This window comes from Microtus oregoni, unplaced genomic scaffold (assembly GCF_018167655.1).
Source record: "Microtus oregoni isolate MIOR12 unplaced genomic scaffold, Mior012 000035F_ref0000213, whole genome shotgun sequence".
Classification (NCBI taxonomy): Eukaryota; Metazoa; Chordata; class Mammalia; order Rodentia; family Cricetidae; genus Microtus; species Microtus oregoni.
This window is the reverse complement of record NW_024543094.1, coordinates 7,593,910-7,615,000: the sequence shown is the minus strand read 5'-3', so window position 1 is coordinate 7,615,000 and position 21,091 is coordinate 7,593,910. Positions and strand designations below refer to the sequence as shown.

General features: G+C 41.5%; 1 protein-coding gene across 2 annotated transcripts in view; it reads right to left on the bottom strand.

Annotated features, from left to right (window-relative positions):
- Chrm3 (cholinergic receptor muscarinic 3) overlaps nt 1-21,091 on the bottom strand; it is a 455,176-nt gene that overhangs the window by 137,677 nt on the left and 296,408 nt on the right. Inside the window, exon 3 of one of the 2 annotated variants that reach the window (XM_041630816.1) lies at nt 11,070-11,179. The exons of the other annotated variant lie outside the window; for it this stretch is intronic. The gene's annotated coding sequence lies outside the window, so the exon portion shown is untranslated. The remainder of the gene's footprint in view (nt 1-11,069; nt 11,180-21,091) is intronic. 2 annotated transcript variants of the gene reach the window in all.

Genomic DNA, 21,091 nt, shown 5'->3' with positions numbered 1-21,091 from the left:
TTATGTTTAAGATATATATATATACACATACACACACACATATATACAAGTATATATGTACATATAACAATAATTAATGAAAAAGAGGCTATATATTTGAAAGAGAGCAAGGGATAGCATATAGGAGGGTTTAGAGGGAAGGAAGGGAAGGGAGGATGGTGTATTTACATAATCATCTGAAAATTAAAAGATATAAAAAGAATAAATAAAAATATAATTGAAAAAGAGAAGTGGTTAAATTCAAATGTTCATAGATAACCACCACCACCACCACCACTTCCATCTCTACTTCCACCTCCTCAACAAAACTGCTGGCTAAAATTTGCAATCACAGACAAAAACATCAGTAGTCAATTTCCTCATCAATATGCAGATGGTAGAATCAGAATTATTTATCCAGGTGGGACACACGCTATGGTCCCCAGAGATGTTTCCTCTTGCTCAGCCACCACAGTACCAAGATGGTGGCTTGATGCCCTTGGGCAAACAGTCCCTACATGTCCGCAGGCTGGTGATAAGGAAGACTTGTATTTGTCTCTGTGCTTGAAGTTTCTCTAGGCTACCATCCTTGTCCCTCTTGTGTGTTTCTCTCACCACAGTGCCAAGCACAGCGTTTGATGGTGGCAGTAAACAGTGACAGAGCAAACAAGGAAACGGAAGAGCCTTCTGGGGTCTTCACCACATTCAAGACACGTGATCAAATGGAAAGGGCCAGCCACACAGGATGATGCTCTGAAAGTCAACAGAACAAACTGTCTACTCTGGTGTAGGAAGTTCTTTTGTCTTTATGTTGCTTTCATTGGTTAATAAAGAAACTGCTTTGGGCTTGTTGATAGGGCAGAACTTAGGTAGGCAAGGAAAACTAAATGGCATGCTGGAAGAAAGGAGGCAGAGTCAGAGAGAGAGAGAGAGAGAGAGAGACGCCATGGACCTGCTGCTGGAGATAGACATTCTGAGACTTTGCTGGTAGGTCACGACCTCGTGGTCATATACAGATTAATAGAAATGAGTTAAATTAATATGTAAGAGTTAGCCAATAAGAAGTTAGAGCTAATGGGCCAAGCAGTGATTTAATTAATACAATTTCTGTGTTATTATTTTTGGGCTAAGCTAGTCGGGCAGCTGGGATGAACAAGCGGCCCTCCTCCTACACTACGCGAGTGACTTTTCTTATTCTGCCAGAGAAACATTTTTAAAGGAATTCATGGAACATTTAGGGATGTGATTGGAAGCAATTATATTACTGAGCTATTCCCTTGACAGGGCTTTGGTATCTATCTTCCTATTTGTTTTCCAAACACAATGAGGTAATTGGCTTAATGTTCTATTTTAAAGACCTTATTACTCTTTATTTTATGTGTATGAGTGATTTGCCTGCATGTATGTATGTGTACCACCTGCATGTCATGTGCATGTAGAGGCCAGAAGAAGGCATCAGGGCTCTTGGGACTTGAAATAAGGGTTGTTATGAGCCATCACTCGGTTCTGGGAATCCAACCTGGGTCCCCCAAGAGGGCATCAACTGTTCTTAAGCACAGAGCTGGCTACAGTTCAATTTATTATGCACTTCCTGTCACAATGTTCTGCCTGGCATGGGCCCAAACTATGGGCAACTGTATGGACACTGACTATGGACTCCTAAAGTCTTTGAAACTGAGACAAGATAAATCTTTTCCTTTTATACACTGATTTTTTTCATGTATTTTGTCACAGCACCAGGAAGCTAACTAACACAGTTTTACAAAGCAGTTGTTTCAAATCCTATACTGGTTAAAGAAAGAATTAAAACATACGTGTCCTTGTGAATAATATGGATAAAAATAACACACACCTCAAAATTTCACATTTATGTTACCAGTTTATAAAAGGGCTCACACTTAATTCTGACCCTAATTCTTTTCTCTACTATTAAAAATATTTTTAAAGATTATTTTTTACGTGTATGGATGTTTTGCCTGCATGTATGCCCATGTACTACGTACGTGTAGTACCTGTGGAAGCCAGGTGAGGGTGTCAGATCCTCTGGAACTGGAGCTATATACAGGTGGCTGGGAGCTGCAAGGTGGGTGCTGGAACCAAACCCACGTCTTCTGCAAGGGTAACAAGTAGTCTTATGCTGAGCCATCACTCTAGCCCCTTACTCTTGTGTTTTCTGATGTGAATTCCATACCGCCAAGTGAAACAGTACTTGAAATAGTATGATTATTAGAAAAAGTAATATTTAATATTAATAGGCTGGTATAATTAAAGTATCAGTTTTAAATAATATTTGAGCAAATGGATAAATTTGGCATTTGTGTGTCATAACCTGACGTAATATTATTGACATTTGAAAAAAAGAACAAAAACAAATCCATGTAGATTTTAGCCTATTTTTATGTAGATGTTTGGTTTAACTGGGGAGGATTTGAAGCAGGGTGGTATTGTGTCAACAGGTGCTATCTGACTTTATAACTGTGAGAACTGGAAGCATCTTATAAACTGTTTATTCCCATGACCTCCTTAATAAGAGGAAAACCACAAAATTATAAACTGTAGACAGGCTCATAAATTCAAAAGTCACCCATTTCCTCAGGCCCTGTTCGGGTTTTAGCGATCAGTCATAGACTAACAGATCTAGAGCCTTTGCCTTCCTCCACAGAGAAAGAAGGGCTTGGGCTTCCAAAAGATGTTTTTCCCAGACTGCTTTGCAACTGAATGGTTTTGCGACCAGACTATCATTTTCCCTAGTCCTATCTCAGTGGATGTGGCAGGTGCCCTTCTTCCTGGCCCAGAGGTCCTACCTTCGTCTTTTCCAGGGTACTAATCAGTGACCTTGAAAATGACCACAGGAAGCTCTTCTCACCAAGCTGGATAAACACTTGGAATCATTAAGTGATTGCCACACAAACGTCTCTATTCCAGGAGCTACTGAATTTTAAGGTTTTCTTTCTTTCTTTCCCTTGTTTTCTAGTTTAAAAAGATTCCTATCATTTTTTAAATATCTAATGCACAGCCTCAATAACTTGGTGGCAAAGTCATTTAATTTTTTTGTCATTATCTTTAAAACAGTGTTATTATAATTGTCCCTACCCGTTAAAGGCTTAGTCTGCTTTCCCCTCAGTGTAAAGCATTTTACCTGAATCACGTTGCCTATCCACTGCAAATCATGAAGCAGAATTATTGTGGTCCCTGTTTTATAGAAGGAAAGTTGAATAAAATGCACCTGGGATGAGAGTCGCAGGCACCTGAGAGTCCCTGCCTCAGATCTTTGCTTGAGTGTGTTCTTTGCTTCTCTGGAGTTATAGAAGCTCCCAGAGGCAGTACTCCAGTAGCTAAAATGTTATGAATGGAAACACCTTAATAAAAACCAGGCCTACACTATCAATTTTATTTAGATGATCAATGTCTGCCTGTCTTACTCTCAGCAGGACAAGCCAGTTTGAGATGATATGTAAATTGCAGATTTGCATTGCAAATATTAAGCTGCATAAATTACCTGAGTCGTTGGCACATTTAGCCCAGAAACCTGATCCATATTTTCCTACAGAGGTTGAATCTGGGAAGAAGGAAGGAACAGCATTCCAATGGTTGTTCCTTCCAGGGCTAATCAAGTTACTTCGTACACTTTGGTTGTCAGTAGGAAACTCCCAGGGGAGCCCCTTATTCATTGTTAAGAACACAATCAAAGGAAATAATTGCTACAAATGTTTTCTGGATAACAACAATATAAATTCCTTGGGCAGGATGGGTTCTGCATGCAAATGGTATTTGCAGATTGAATAGTGGAAGCAGCAGAGGCTGCCTAAAGAAGAACCCTCCAAAGAAATGGAAATAAATCGCCAGCACAATCCCAGGTCATGAGTAGATGCCCTGGGTGGCCCCCTGGAGCTCTCATTCTTTGTCGTTCTCAAACAAAAACTTGATTTTATTATTATTATAAATGTTTAGGTGTGTTCTTTTCTATCTTCTCCTCTGTCTATACACTTTCCATTATCATCCCACACAGCTTTCCCAGGTCCTCTGTTAGTCCCTCCAGTTCTCATGAGTGACACAGGCAGAGACACTCACAGTGGTGTGCACAGACCAGAGTGAAAGCAGGTGGGGGTTGTTTCTAGAGTGACAAGAGGAGGTGTCCTGCACTAGGATTAACTTAGACAAAACTTGATTTACTGGGGCAAATTACACACCCACTAGTCATCACTAGGTGTGTGTGTATGTGGTTGTGTGTCTGTGTGTTGCTGAGGAACCTAGAACCTCACGTATGCTAGGTATATGTTCTACTGAGCTACATCTGCTAGTTCTTAAATGAAAGCTCTAAGGTCAGTCTCATTCTAAGGTTTCCTGGAGCAAGGATCACCATTTTCAGACTGAGGTTGAGCAGGAATAAGACTCAGGAGCCCTTCCCTACCCTCATTGACTTCGAGGGCTCAGGAAGCCACAGAGCCCTACCTGAAGAGCTCCAGAGCTGATTCCATGAGGCACAAATTACTTCAAGAGGAAGACGGGCTTTGAAGAGGCTCCTTATGGAGTTTGCTAGCCATTTGGGCAAGAAACTGTTCTTGCCTGGACTGTTTGATGTTATATTCTATAAACTGGACATATAGGACCCACACAAAAATGGCTGCTGAACTTGCCTAAAGGTGAGATGGTCCTTTGGGATTCCTGCTTCATGAAAGAGTCTGCCAGACATTCTACAGGACACAGAGAAAAGTGACTGACAAACTGTCAATATAAGTGAAACTGTCTTTGAAATATCCTGCTTCATGGAAAAGTTTGCTGAATACTATGGGCCAGTAAGCTGAAAATGGATGCCTGCAACATTACAGAAGAACTTTGGGTGACTGTCCAGGCAGCCAGATGTCTCTGTCAATTCTAGAGTTTTGAAGTTGCTTACAATGCACTTCCTGCATTAATTAACTTAGATAATATTATATCCTACTGTAGTCTCTGATGGAATTGAAGAATAGATAGTTATAATTATAGTTTTCCTTAGTTATGATAAAAGATAAATTAGATATAAATATTGTAACTGCAATTCTTGCCTGACACCTGTTTTGTTATATGTAATGTTAAAGTTAAAACCTTCCTTTTTAAACAGAAAAGGGGAAATGGTGTGGGGGAAAAAAAAGCTCTAAGGTTTACTAATCTCTCAAGTGAAAGTCAAACATACAATAATATTCTGTGACATTCAAATAGATCCTTATGACTCAAGTATCTTCTAATCATCCAGCCACATTAATTTCTCTGAGACCTATGGAAACCATTTTATAAGTTGAGATTAAATATCCTCAGGTTTTTATTTGTACACAACAAAAATTTTATTATTATTATTATTTTTGAGACAGGATCTTATGCAGCCCAAGGCTGGCCTTGAACTCATTATGCTGCCTAGGATGACCTGGGATTTTGGTCCTTCTGCCTTCATTTGAGTGCGACAATTACAGACATGAACCAGTGTGCCCAGTTTACGCGGTGCTGTGGATTGAACTGAGTGCTTTGTGTATGTTAGGTAAGCACTCTACCAACGGAACTACACTGTCAGCCCTAAAACTCTCATCTAACCAACAAGAGCAGTTCTGGTTACTGATCAAATGAGACTTGGAATAATGGAGGTCTAGCATGAGTCAAGCTATGCTCAGAACTCTGGCCAATACTTCAGAGTTGGAAATGACAAGGAAAATGCTTTCATTCTCTCACCTAAGGAATTTTCGGGAGTGTTACAGTGTTACAGCAAAGTGCAGTGACCAAAACCAGTCTCCCAGAGGGGCAGAAAGGACAGGTATGCACATGCGCAAGAGTGTGCGTGTGCACGCACATGTACTTGTATTGTATAGGCACGTGTGAGTGTGTACAGGTCAGGGGAAAACCAAGAGCTTCAACTTTCTTCTACGTTTTGTTTGAGAGGATCTGTTGATGGCCTGGAACTTACCAGAGCTAGCTGGCCAATGAGCTTCATGGATAAGATTGTCTCTACCCCTATCTTACCCCTGCTGGGAGCACAGGCATGTGCCTTTACCCTTGGCTTTTTCAGGTGGGTTCTGAAGATTACAGGTTTTTACCTGGGCTGTGGGGTTTTGAATCAGGTTCCTCATGTTCTTGAGACAAGCATGTTCCTGATTAAGCCATCTCCCTGGTCCCCCAAAGGATGTGGCTTTCAGCACATTTAAGGTAAAATTGTCAAGGGTCAAAAGGTAAAGTCTGAGGACCAGTAATGATTCCTCTTTCTTCAGCAACTGGTGGCTTCTAAAGTTTGCTAAAAGAGGAAGCAAACATTTAAGAAAGACAAATAAATACGGACTTGGCTTTTGGAACTAGTGAGAAACAGCCTTTGGTGCTGGGAGGCTAATCGCTTGGTTCCCAGGATTTCTATCTGCCTGCGGAGGAATGAGGGACCTTTGTTTCTGGTTATTTCTGTGTGGATGCTCACATCAGTACCTGTTTCAGTCATAATCCTTCCAAGAGCCACCAGCACAGTATTGATATTCCACAGAAATAATCTTCCCTCAATAAAGCTATTCACTCCATATGAAGGTCAAGTTATCTCAGCTCTGAATAAGTACAGAGAAGGGCTAACTTATAAAACAGAATGCTTCTCCGAATTTGCATAAGCCTCCTTTGTCTTCTACAAATTATCCCTTGTTAAATGAAGGTGGTGTTTAAAGGCTAATTATATTTCTCAAACGAACTGACTCCATCTCTTTTGGACTAATCGCATATTCCCTAGGCATTTTTTCCTTCCCTGACATCACGGAGGTAACATAAAGCAAGATCTATGCAAATTGATTCTCATTATCAACTTAGTGGTTTCATTTTTAACCTAGAGATTGACTTCTGCATAGAAATTGTTATTCAGCTATCCAGACATTTTGCTGAAGGGAACACATGTTGAATTTTCAAACACTCTATGAAATAAAAGCATTACACACGGATGGCTATTGTCCTCCTAAAACAACGCTAAGCCAAGTCCTTCCTAGAGGGTGACACTGGTGGGCCACTGACTGCTGAGAACCAGAAAAACGTTTCCATGAAACTCCAGCTTCAAACAAGAGCGCTGATTCCTAGAAAATGGAAACCAAAGAGGAAATGAGGAATATGACTCTCGGAATTCGTGACCAACAGCGTGAGTGTCTGTTTCTTAATTCAGATCCTGGGTAACTATGTGTGTACCTGATTTTTTGTTTGTTTGTTTTAGAGATGGTTTAAAACAGCCCCAGATCCAGGCAGGTGACCCAAGGCTATATATAATTCCAGCACTCAAGAGACTGAAGCAAAAGCATCAAAAGGTCCATTCTAGCCTGAGCTATTTGTTTGAGGCCAATCTAGAGAGAAACTGTGTTTCAAAACCAAGCAACCCCCCAAGAGGTGACAAAGTGGCAAAATTTTGCAAATCAGTGAAATATGGAAGTATATTTCCAAATAATAAAATCTTCACCCAACCCTTCTCTTCGTGGTGTCCCTTTAAACGTCACAATCTCTAATAGATTGTCATGGTTTGAACAGGTATGGCTCCTATAGACTCATGTGTTTGAATGCTTGGCCCATAGGGAGGAGCACTATTAGGAGGAAGTGTGTCACTATGGGGGCAGGCTTTGAGGTCTCTTATATGCTCAAGTTAGGCCCAGTGTGAGACACATTCTCCTGCCGCCTTTGGATCAAGATGTAGAACTCTCAGCTCCTTCTCCAGCACCATGTCTGCCTGAATGTCGCCATGCTTTCTGCCATGATGATGATGCCCTAAAGCTCTGAAACTGTACGCCAGCCCCGTTACATGTTTTCCTTTATAAGAGTTGCTGCGGTCATGGTGCTTCTTCATAGGCATAGAAACCCCTAACTAAGACACAGATTTTAAAAAGAAGAATTGACTTATCTATGAAATGGAAACAACGTTGTTAATAATATCTATTTAAAATTCAGTGGAAGTCACATATCCTCAAAGAAAGTTTTAAATTATTTGAGTATATACAGTGTTGTGATCCAATCACTCCACATTCCCTCCTTTCTAATTCCTCCCCATCCCTTTATCACGTTATCTTCTCAGTTTCATGCACTCTCACTATTTTCACCCACTGATCTACTTCAGTGCTGACTTGACATACGTGAGCAATGATCTCCTGGAGCCTCTCAGGGGCCGTGTCCCTGAAGAAAACGGATACCCCTTCCCTCATCAGCCACCAATTGCCCATGGCTCTATAGGTAGGGGAGGGACTTCACAAACCCTCCCTCTATCCATGTTGGGATTTTGGTTGATCAAATCAAGAATTTTTAAATTCTGTTCTTTCATTGCTGTGAAGGCTTGGGCCCAGGTATAAATTTGGTTAGAAAGGCTAAGCATTAGATTTTAGAAAAAAAGATTAACTGATTGGTGTATGTATGTATGTGTGTCTGTGTGCGCACATGTGTGTGCAGATGCTTGGAGATCAGAAGGTGATGGGAGAAATCTCTCCATCACTCTCTGCCTCCTGTTCCATGGAGCCAGGTTCTCCCCCGAAAGCGAGGCTTGCGACTGGGGCAGGTTGAAAGCCATCGGCCCCAGCGATCTTCTCAGAACTGTGGTTACAGGCATGTTCTGGGAGGTCAGGCTTTTTATGTGTGCTGAGAGTCAAGCTCTGGCCTCATGGTTGAGAAGCAAGTGCCCTTAACTGCTGAACCATCTCTCCAGTCCCAAGAATGGTTTTAATGAGAGTCATTTGAGTGGGTCTTATATACCTAAAGCCCCTCTTCAGGTTCTTTTTAGTACTTGAGGTTAAATTCAGGGCCTTGTGCAGGCCAGGTAAATCACCCTACCACTGAACTACACCCCCACTCAGGAGCTCAGAGTCCTGACGGGTTGTCCTCTTTGAGTAATCCCAATGCATGCATTTTATTGAACTTATTGTGAACATAAACTGATGAGGGCTCAAGAGAAGCAGAGATATAGTTTTATTATTCATTATCCAGGTTCCAGAGCAACGCCTGGCTGACAGAAATCAGTCAGCATGCCCACAATGAATGCTATCCTCTCAGTTTCTTGGCATTCATATTCAAACCAGTGCACTTGATCTAAGGTTTGGTTTTACATTTAATAATTTTGAAATCATTTATCAAACTTCATCAAATAAAAATAGCTTTAACCTAACCCAGAGAGGGTGCACACCTCAATATTTCCAGTACACAGTGGGAGGCAGGACAGTTTAGAGTTTTAGGCTATCCTAAACTACTTCATGACTTCAGGGCTAGCCTGGACTAACTACGTAGTTGTCTTAGTTTGGAGCTTTCTCTTTTTTTTTTTGTTTTTGTTTTTGTTTTTCGAGGCAGGGTTTCTCTGTAGCTTTGGAGCCTGTCCTGGAACTAGCTCTGTAGACCAGGCTGGTCTTGAACTCACAGAGATCTGCTTGCTTCTGCCTCCCGAGTGCTGGGATTAATGGCATATGCCACCACCACCTGGCTTAGTTTGGACTTCTAATGCTGTGCTGAAACACCATGAACAAAAAGTAAGTCGGGAGAAAAGAGTTGATTTGGCTAACAACTTCTATTTTCTTTTTCATCATCAAAGGAAGTCACGGCTGGAACCCGGAAATAGGTGAGGACTCAGAGGCCATGGAGGGGTGCTGCTTACTGGCTTGCTCATCATGGTTTGCTCAGCCAGCTTTCTTATAGAACCCAGGACCACCAGCCTAGGGGTGACACCACCCACAATGGCCTGGGCCCTCCCACATTAATCACTAATTAAGAAAATGCCCTAAAAAATGAAATAAAATAAAAATAAAAAAAGAAAATGCCCTACAGCTGGTTCTTATGGAGGCATTTTTTCAGTTGAGGTTCACTCCTTTCAGATAACTGTGCTTGCGTCAAGTTGACATAAAACACAATAGTTTATCAATAGAACGATGTAGTTAAAACAGTGAAGGGAAAATAATCAAGAGAGGACCTCATATAATTCAAGCTGGCTGGGATTTATCATATAGAAGTGAAAAACCTCAAATTTCTGATATTCCTGCTTTCATTTACCAAGTGCTGAGATTGCAGGCATAAGCATCACATCTGATTTTATGCATTATTAGGGACTGAACCCAGAGCTTTGTGCATGCTGGGCAAACACACTATCAACTGGGCTGTATTCCCAGCATTAGTAAGGCTGGTAGTGAAGACAAACACACACAGACCTCTCTATTTACACACACACACATACACGCATACACACACACACACACACACACACGTACATTTGGACTTTTCAGAGTTACTGGTAGATCCTGACTGGGGATGAAACATTTAGTCTGACAGTTGATGTGAGCATGGCCATTGATGAGCTCATGACAACTGTTCAGGAGAACATTTAAAGCCTCCTCTGACACGAGACATTCACAAAGCTTTCCTAGACTTCAATGATGGTGAGTATTAGTAGTCAGACTAGTATCACCCGGACGAAGTGCCTCTGGGCCTGCCTGCAATTATATTAATTGAGGTCCGAGGACTGGCCCACTGAGTGGCACCATTCCCTCGTTGGAATCCTGGATTATGTAAACAGAGAAGGTGAGTTAAATCATGCATCCATTGCTCTCCGTTCTTGATGGCGGGTAAAATATGACCAGCTGCTTCAAGCACCTGCTTCCTTGACTTTCCTGCCTTGAACTGTGAGGCAGAATAAACCCACTATTCCTATAGCTTCTTTTGTCAAAGTATTTAATCCCAGCAAAAGGGAAAGAAGCTAAGTGAACTTCTGTGTGTATCCTGCTTTATACACCAAACAGGTTTCCCCAGAATGATACAGTCAGAAGTGAAATAGAAGTAACATTGCAATAGATGGGAAGTGCTTGCTCTTAGCCGAGTTACTTCTTTGTGGTTCCATTTCATCAGCAGTGTATTTTGTATTTTAAAGTCCTGTCGCTCTACCCCAACATGAGAGACCAAACCCAGGTCCTTGCAAATGCTAGTCAAGTGATCTACTACCAAGCTTGCACACAGCCCAGTCAGCACCACAGTTTCAGAAATTAAATGAAAAACCATATGGAGGTGCCTGGTGCAGAGCAGATGTGCAAGGAATACTTGTTTACACTGGGTTTACATCCGTGCCAAGAATAGGCTCATTCTTTGTGCCGAGAATTTACCTTCAGCGAACACAACTGCACATGGCTGTGTGGCTCCTCCGGCGTATGTTTGGGCAGAGAGCTCCACTACTTCTTCACAACGAAGTCAGTACTGCACAGCAAGTGTTGCTCTGCGATAGGAAACAGAAGTGCGGTTCTGAACGGATGCCACATTTCTCTCGTATAAATTGCATCAAAGGGGATTTAAAAGAAGTGCCCTGGACGGACTCTGGGTCCAGTCACATGGGCAGAAGATGTACATTTAGAATACGTTCACATCTTGTTGTAGATTTTGACTGTAAAAGGAGAACTTTCAAGGTAAGAGCAGCTTTCTAGACAAGGAAGTCAGTTATACTGTGCTTGGAAAAAAAAACAGGAAACGAAACAAAACAAACAAAACATAAAATTTGGGCTGGGGAGAGAGAGAGCTCAATTGGTAAAGTGCTTGTTGAACAAGCATGAGGACCCAGAAACCATGTTAAAAAAAAACCCAAGCATAGTAGTATATTTTTGTAATAACATCATTGGTGGGCAACTACAGGGAAGGAGGGTTCTTGGGACTCCTAACAAGCTTGCCCAGCCTGCTTAGCAAGTTGCAGACTAATGAGAGACCCTGTTTCAAAACAAACAGAAAAGCAAACAAAGAAACAACAATAAACCAATGTGGAACAGGTTGTGGTTCACACAAGTATGTTGCATGTTACACCCCCATGCGTCTGTGTGTAGCACACATACAAAAGAAGCTGAATAGACAACAAGCTAACATTCAGCCCAGGTCTCTGCTGACCCACATGGGAACATTTTTTTCTCCCTGGAAGAAGAGGGAATGGGATCTTTCCAGAGCACTTGACCGGGATGCCCTCTGACCATCATTTCCAACCTTGTCAACAGCTATCTATGTACTTGACTAGGGTCCTTCTCTTGCTAAGCTTAACCCCCACTGTTGAGTCATTTTCCTCACAACATATCTTTCTATGTCATATGTCTGTTTAGCATCTCCAGATGCCTCTGCTCTGATTGCAGAAGAGATGCTGGGCTCCTTATAATATAAAGACTTTAGTGGCCATGTACAGGCTGCCTCTCTGACCCCATCTCCACTCCCCTCTACAGCCTTCCTTCTTTACTGCTCCCTCTTTCCAATTCCCACTTCCTTACAAATACTCAGGATGTAGCACAAATGAATGATCTGTTCATGGATAAATCCCCCAAAGTTTCTTATTCTCTTCCCTTCTTAAGAGGCCATAGTTTAGCCCGGCGGTGGTGGCGCACGCCTTTAATCCCAGCACTTGGGAGGCAGAGGCAGGCGGATCTCTGTGAGTTCGAGACCAGCCTGTCTACAGAGCTAGTTCCAGGACAGGTTCCAAAACCACAGAGAAACCCTGTCTCGAAAAACAAAACAAAACAAAACAAAACAAAAAAAGAAAAAAAAAAGAGGCCATAGTTTAAAGCTGTCTATGAACTAATGATCTCTGCATGTGTCTACTAGGTCAGTTGCCTTCCAAGATTCTCTAGTTGTTTTAAACAGCACTGGATGTGGAACCTAGGGTCTCACACATACCAGGCAGATGCTTTAGCACTGAGCTGCAGCTTCAGTCCCACTTCTGATTCTTGAATCTACCTGTATACCTCCGTGGCTTATTGATATTTAACTCATCTCTTAAAATATACAAAACAGACACCTTTATTCTACCCTATCTTCTCTTCTTTTCCAGTAAATCTCCTTCCACTTGGAATATCCACCTCTGTGGCCTTCTTGCCCCTTAAAAAAACCCAAAACAAATCAAAAAACTTACTTATTTTATGTGCATTGGTGTTTTGCCTCCATAAATGTCTGTGTATCATGTTTATGTAGTGTCCTTGGAGGCCAAAAAGGCATTGGATCCACTGGAACTTGAGTTAAAGATAGTTTTGAGATAGCTGTCATATGGATGTTGAGTTTTGAACCCGGGTCTTTTGCAAGAGCAGTCTTAATCATTGAGAAATCTCTCCAACATCCTTTTTGCTCTTTTGAAATCCAGCCATCCATGTTCTGGCCCAGAATATCTGTTTTTGGAATTCCCTATAAAACATCTTTCTTCCATAGTCTGGTCCCCAGATCTTTTTGCCCAACTGTCCTCTCTAGGAGGTTTTCATTGACTTTCCTGTCTTAATTTGAAACCTATAAACCCTTATCACCACTTCCTATGGAACACTTTTGCTTTTGGGGTGTTTTGCAATAGTATATACAACCCACTAAAATATTTTGTGTTATGCCCTTTGCTCTGGCACCTTTCCTGGTATGTGAGCTCAATTACGACAGGGACTAGGATACTTCTGTTTACTACTGAAACCCAGAACCTAAGGCCCTTGGTGCCTGGTTCATGGAGCATCTCTGTGAATACATATTGAAGTTGGTATTAATTTTCCCTTTAAAATCAAGACTACAGAAGAAAGGAAACATCAGGGAACTAGTATGGCCAGGAATAATCTGGTGTTTGTAAGTTCTGGTTGGATCTGGGTTCTAATTCATGTGGGCTAGACTCTAACACCAGGCCTGTGAGGAGTTCTTGTTTAACTGCTCACACATGGCATGAGAAGATTCAGGCACTTCATTTGAGTGACTCTTCAGGACACATATGTACTCCTATTGTGTAGCAGTATCTTCTGAGATAAAAATCTTCTGTCTAGGAGAGAAGCTCCTTAATGCCTGGGATGTTCTAAAGGGAGAGGAAACCATTCCATCCTACAGGGAAGTTTTTCAAAACCAAGAAGTAAACAGTCAAAAACTTCAGGAAGTTCAAGAAACTGACTAGATTGACTGGTGTTCTCCTTCCTCAAGTATATTTAAGCAGTAAGAGCTGCTACACTATACCCTTGTAGAAGAGATGCCTGGAAGAGGCTTCCATCAATCTGTTGAGATGCCTTCAAGTTGTACAGTGAGCTCCAGGTTTCCAACTTTTGTGAGCTGTCATCCATGCTGAGATGAGATTTTGGTGATATGCTTGTCATTTTTGTCCCTCATACAGGCTCCTGTGAGTAACCCCTGTAAAACTTCCTGGCTCATCAAGTTGGACTTTGGTGGTGTCCTTATTTTTGTGTGTCATTGGTTCACTGTGTGAGGTGAGTAGTCATTTGTTCACACCTTCCCTGGGACAGGGGAACAAAAGAAATGCAGACATAGGAAGGCTGGCCCATCTCAAGTGCTCAGTCTATGTTAGTTGAACCACTACCAGAAGCAGCACCTGGGGCTCTTCATCTTTAGGCCAGTTCCTTTAATCTCACACTACCTTCTCAACTATTCTACACAGAGTGGATCAATCTTAGTTGAGGACTCAGTTAGCAAATCAGAGCTAAAACCCAGGTGAGAGCTGGCATGGCTCTAGAGAGCACACCTCAGACAATAAAAAAAAAAAGCCCACAATAAAACTGGCTGAAAATTAGCTAAAACACGACAAAGAGTAATGCTAACTGACATTGTTGGTGATATAAAAAAATCTATTTAAAATGTATTTAAACGTTTAGATCAAATTACAATTAAAATAAGCAGGCAAATGGAGACATCATCATTACCCAAATAATTATTAGAGTTCCCATTTAAACAGAACACATTTTTACTCTCACTGATTTTACTCTGGGGTCATTTCATGGTTACATTAAACATTATAAAGTATCGACTGTATCTTTACATTTTCTTCTAATTAATTACAAACACTGGAAGTTTCTAAAAGATTCAGCAGATGAGGCTTAGGTAGAGGTAGATGATGGTATATATTATTAAAATAGAATATCTCTGATCATTTCCCAGTTAGCTCAGGCCATTGTTTCTGAATATATCTTGATAGTACTTCAACAATGGTACCAAATGTTGTTAGCCTAACATGTAGCCTAATATTTAGTATTTAACCTGTAATTCTATTTCTTTTATTATCATATCTGTTACTATTTAAATGAATGTGCCAAAAGTCAGGATGGTTGTGATAGATCCATCATGGTGGCTACTTGTCAGCTGTTCCTCCCAAGCACGGAGTCTTCCCCCTTCCCTCTTGTGCTTTGACTTGACAAACAGAATGCTAGGATCCCAACATCTGTCCTGCTGGGGGAGCTCTGTATCCTGAATTGGAAAATCTCATAGGAAACCTACCTATCCTGCTGATCTTGCTATGTTTTAGAGGACGCATGCACCTTGAAAAGGAACCCATTGCCTCTCTTGCAAACACAGAAGAAAATGAAGTACCGGGTCTCAGTGAAACCCACAGATGACTGTAGTCACTACATCATCACAAGTCTGACCAACTGAAGGCCTGTCCAGATGGGACCAGTCCACACTGGGAGCCTATGGATGGTTATTGCTTTAGGTCACTAAATATTAGTACTTCTTGGAATATAGTTAAAAGTAATGGGAATGCTAGTTCTTCAGTTAATTATATATTCATTGAAAAAAAAGTTTCTGAATCAAATTACAGCATTTTATTTTCAATATAAGATATTCACTTGTATGAAATCTATCTGAAATTTCATGAACAGAGAAGAAGACAATGTGTGTATATCTTAAAGGTTAGGCATGAACAGCAGCATTCAGCCTGGAGCAGCATGAGAGAGTTTTTGTCACCCTAGAAAGTGGCTGGAGAGGATGGTGATGGAGGGGAAGAAATGATTGTGAGCTGTGCAGAAGTAAGGACTGCTATGATGCATGGGTGGGACTGCTTCTGGCTGGTGCTGAGAGGCTTTGGTGGCTAGACATACATGTGGGTGATGAGAAGATGGAACTAGGTTCATATTCTAAAGCAAAGTCTTATTGTATTAACTAGCCACTACACCGTTCATAAATTCTGCCTTTGGGAAGCTAAATAGAGCCTGTGACTATGATCATATGAATACAAGACATGCGTGCTTGTATAAGAAGAACAAAGAGAGAGGGGTGGATGGGAGGGGGAAGGACAGAGAGCACATTTACACAGAGGGAGGCCACTTAATGCAAAAAATGTATTAGTTGACTGAATTCAACTGATCTCAGTGATGAACTTCCTTTTCTTTATTTGTTCAAAGTCACATGACTCTCAAAGTACATAGGAAGAAGTTCCAACACACTACTCCCAAACCTGATCTTGGCATTCCAGAAAAAAAAAAAAGACTACTCTGATCTTCCACTTTTATCCCCAGAGCAAGTCAGGAAAGCTAGAAAAAAAGTATGGTATTTTCCTGAAGGAGATAAGAAGACTGTCATCTGGGAAGTGTCCATGCTGGTTGTGGCAGAAAGATATGCCCTTCTCCCTGAAGACTGAGAGAGCAGAGATGAAGATGATGAAGATGGTATTCTTGCTGTATCCTTGCTAGCCCATCACAGTTAGACCCTACTTCCTCGACACCGAGTCACGTTTTTCTTAGTTGTCTTCACCAATCCTGAGCATGCCAGGAAGCATGAAGGGTTCTAAGGCTACATGGCACTTCTACCAGGCGCTGGTTGCAGAGCGAGCAGTAAGCGATTGCTCAGCATGTGTAAAACTCTGCTTCACAATCTCCAGCACCATAAAAATAAAATAAAATGAATGCTTTAAAAAAAAGGACTCACACTGAATAGTTGTTTATGCTGCTTTTTTCTTATTAATGTCTCTTGTTATGGGGACCTTAGCTATGAACCTGACTTTGGCAGAGGAAAAGAATTCTTTTCCCCCATGCACCTCACAGAACACGAAGAGCTGAGAAGAAAAATATATGAACATATCAGGGTAAAAAAAGTTATGGAATGATAAGATTAAGCCAGAGAAATATTTTTTTAAAGAGAATAATAATTTATTTAACTAAATTTAACTTCCACCTTCACCTCGGAGATATTTATGAAAATGTCCTCAATGTCAGTGTTCACAGTGGCTGCAGTACTGCAGAAAAAGCTAAAACATCCTGGCAAATGCCAAAGCTCCTGGCTTTGGAAATTGGTAAACAAGAGGAAGGAAAAGAAAAAATGAAATATTTTCCCCCTAATAGGATGTGAAGCACTTGATGGTTTTATTTTTGAGGTGATTTTCAGTTGTCGTACTGAAAGACAACAGTTTTCTTAACTTTAGTTTTAACCTCTAAAAATTCTTGGACTAGAAAGCATCCTATTGTATTGTGTTATTCCAGCTCTGACAGGAAGTAGGTGGTATGACTGAAAATGGCTTAGTAGGAGATCCTGAAAGTCTTCTCTGTATGTGGGGTGTCTGTCTCCTTCTCCACAGTAGTTTCTCCCTTGGATTAGGCCCATCTCCTTTGTTCTTGGGCTTCAACACCAGCACATCTATTCTATTAGCATCCAGAGAAGAAGTAGATGGCCCCAGGGACCATCTGTTTGTGCCTCTGCAGTGCTGGGTTATGGGTGCATTCTACCAAGTCTGGCTTGCACGTCTGTGCCGGGAATCTAAACTCTGATTCCCATGTTTGCACAGGCAAGCATTTTACCTGCAAAGCCTTCTTCTCTTAACCCTGCCTAAAGCAATATCTTTCAACAATCTTTTCACTCCTCCCCTCAAGTGGCTGGGCTGTGCCCTATTTCTCCACCAGAATTTCTAAACTAGCAGAAAGAAAAGCAAACGTCCCCAATGAGTGACTTTCAGCAATTTGGACATATGTAAGACACTGAGGTCTTCAAAAACAATACAAACTTCGTCTTATAGTTGAATTGGATGTTGCTTAGAGTGGGTGGGGAAGCCAGTGTTCACTGTTATCAACAGCATTATGATATATGTGCACACAGGATGTGTGTTGCATGGAAATCTAGGGGCTGTAGTGTGTCTTGCAGAAACTTTAACGGCTATGTCCTGCTATGGATGAGGTTTGCTCCTGTTGGCTTGGATTGCTTCTGTTTAGGAACAGAAAAGCATTTTGCTCCCCGCCACCCCCTTGGAGCAAAAGGGCACTACAAGTACTTGAACTCCTATTAATAGCCCCTGCAAGCACAGCAGCAGCCTGCATGTGCCCGTGTCCAAGTGCTTCTGAAATGACAGGGAGCTTTCAAACAGAACTGGGCTGTGCATTTTTCCAATGCCAACCTTGCTGGCGTTGCTCTGCCCTGTCAAATGCATAATATTGAAAAGCCCAACTGGGCACCTAGTTGCTAGAATGTTCTTGGCTGTTCGCCACCAATCATGTCCCAAGATAGAATTTGCTCAGAGAAGCAGGACTATTCTTAGGTGCTTCCTGTGGTGAACATTAACCAAAAGATTGAAATCTCTGGAAACAGGTAAGGACTGGGTGATGGGAAAGGGTGTGAAAATTTCTTAGAAAACTCCGCCCCCCCCCCAAAAGCTATTACCCATAGGGTGCTTTAGAAGTGACCAAGGCTGCCAAACTTTGCATGGGAGTTGTCATTTCTAGGACCAGGCATGAACAGATGCTTTTCACAGGCTTTAAGAGCCTCTCAACTTCCTGAATGATACTTGCAATTTACTTACTGATTCTCTCGCTGTCTCTCCGTGTGTGTGTGTGTGTGTGTGTGTGTGTGTGCGCACACGCGCATGCATGAGTGCATATATGTGTTGATGTGTATATTTGTGCATGAGTATTTATGTGGTCTATGCTTGTTTGCATGCCTGTATGGAAGCCAGAAGCTGATATTGGGTTTCTTCCTCTATTATTCTCCACTTTATACTTTAGAGATGGCTTCTCTCACTCAACCTGGAGTTCCTTGAGTTTGCCTGCTTAGCTGGCCAGCGGATCACAGGGATGCTCCTGTAGACACCTCTTAAATGCAGGGATCACTGGCAGGATTGTCATTCCTGGCTTTTTACCTCAATGCTAGAGATCCAAACTTAGGTCCTAGAACTTACAAGCCAGGTACTTCCCCTACTGAGCCGTTTCCACAGTTCCTAGGCAAGGCTTTTCTAAATGTTCAGAGTATACACCACAAAAGTCCCAAGGCAGTAGGGAAAAAAAGAGCCAGAATCACCAATTATAGTTCCTGGTCCCAGATTCCAAAAACTGGAAAAAGAAGTAGGGGATCTGCCCTGGTCAGCCTTTTTCTTTTCTCATTACATTCCTTTTAACCAACATCTATTTGGCAGGTTTTTAATTTAGCAATCTGATAACGGTTAGTGCATCTCCAAATTCCTGCTCCCACACCATCACAGATCCTCAACCCTCAGAGCTTCAACCTGCACGCCACTCACTGATACGGGCAGCACAAATCGGATGTGATGAGTAGCAGGAAGCTGATCTAGGTAGTTTGTCAAAGGACGGTAGATCTGGGAGATGGTGGGGGATGAAGTCATCAAAATGCATTGTACGAGATTCTCCAATAATTGATAATAATAAAAAAATGCCAGAAATAAAAAATTTTAAGCCAACGCTGAATCATAGTTAATTGCAGGTGTGTACTTTCTTCCTTAAGACATTTATAGCAATCATCCTAACAGGAAGATTTCTCTAACTGATCTCAGATTTAAGGTCTCTTATAAACTCAGATTCTCTGTGGATAGTTCATTTTGTTGAGACAGACCATACTTTGACCAAGACTGCTTACTTATGTATACTCTTGGCCTGCTCCTATTCCAGTTCTTCCTCTTTATAAACCAAAACTTCCTATCAGTTCTTCAAAGATGATCTTAGAATCACTTGATCCCTTTACGTGTTTCTTTTTTCTCTCAATGTGACCACACTGAGCAAACCTCTCTCTACTTTTCAAGGGTGATGGAGCCTATCCCAAGCCTGCAATTTCTGCGAAGCTTGCTTTTTAACATAAACAAAGCAAACAGGAGAGCATAAATTATACTAGTTGTTATTATTTTTATGTATGTGTGGTTATTTGTGTATGTATGATTATATGTATGCATGCATGCATATTCCTGTGTCTACAGGTACATATGTGTATGAAGACCAGAGGACAACATAGACTGTCATCTTCATGAACATCATCTACCTTCACTGAGACAGGGTTTCTCATTGACCTGGAGTTCACCAGTTGCCTAGGTTGGCAGGTAAGTGAGCTCCAGGGATCCTCCTGTCTCTGCCTCTCAAGGGCTGGGCTTAGGAACACTCACCACTACACCTAGCATTATTCAAGTGGGTTCTGAGTAATGGAACTTGGCTTTTCATTTTTACAAGGCAAGAGATTTACTAACTGATCTATTTTCCTAGCTCCCTCCCTGCTACTGCTCAATGAAAAGATGAGTAAAATTAGTATTGCTTTAATTTCCTTACCTGCTTGGTTCAAGTTCTACAGGAAGAGTAAGGAAGTTGGAAATCAGGTTGGGATTTCCATAGGGGCTATAGAAGTTCTTCTTGGTTATGAAGCCCATGACCAGGAAATGCGGACACATATCTATACATCCATGAAGTCTTTCTGTGTGGTTTTTGGCTCACAGTTATTTCAGCATAGCTGCTTTTGTGTTGTGTTTGTGCTATGGTGAACTGTATGATAATCTGTCAGCATTTTTCTGAAGGGTATTTGTATGTTTTTATTGCCCCAAACAGAGAAATAGTCACTGAATCAAAATTAAGTTTTCAAGAGCCAATGATCTCTCTCTCTCTCTCTCTCTCTCTCTCTCTCTCTCTCTCTCTCTCACACACACACACACACACACACACACAGACAGACACACACACACATAGGTGTGCACCCTTGTGTGCACAAGCAGAGACATGGGGGTGGCTACAAGCCTAGCTATTCCTAAAACTGGGGCAGGAGGATCACAAGTTAATTACAGGCCTGTCTGGTCTACAGAATCAGCTAATTCCAATCTCAGTAGTTTAGTGAGACCCTGGAACAAACTAAAAACTAAGAGGAGAGCTAGGAATGTGTCTCAGACACAGTGCTAGCTTAGCATTTGCAAGGCCCTGAGTTCAAATCTCCAGCACAAAAGAAAAGTCACAGTAATTTATACTTCTAGATAAAATACTCCATAGTTTTAAACTTTATTATTTTTATTCCTCAACTTTATTTGATTCAAGTGTAAGGAATATACGTCTAGGAAAGAAAAGTGTGACAGCTTTCCTATTGCTGTGATAAAACATCACGACCAAGGCAACTTCTACAAGGGTGGGCTTATCTCAGGCTTACGGATCCGGAGGGATTAGAGTCTGTCCCCATCATG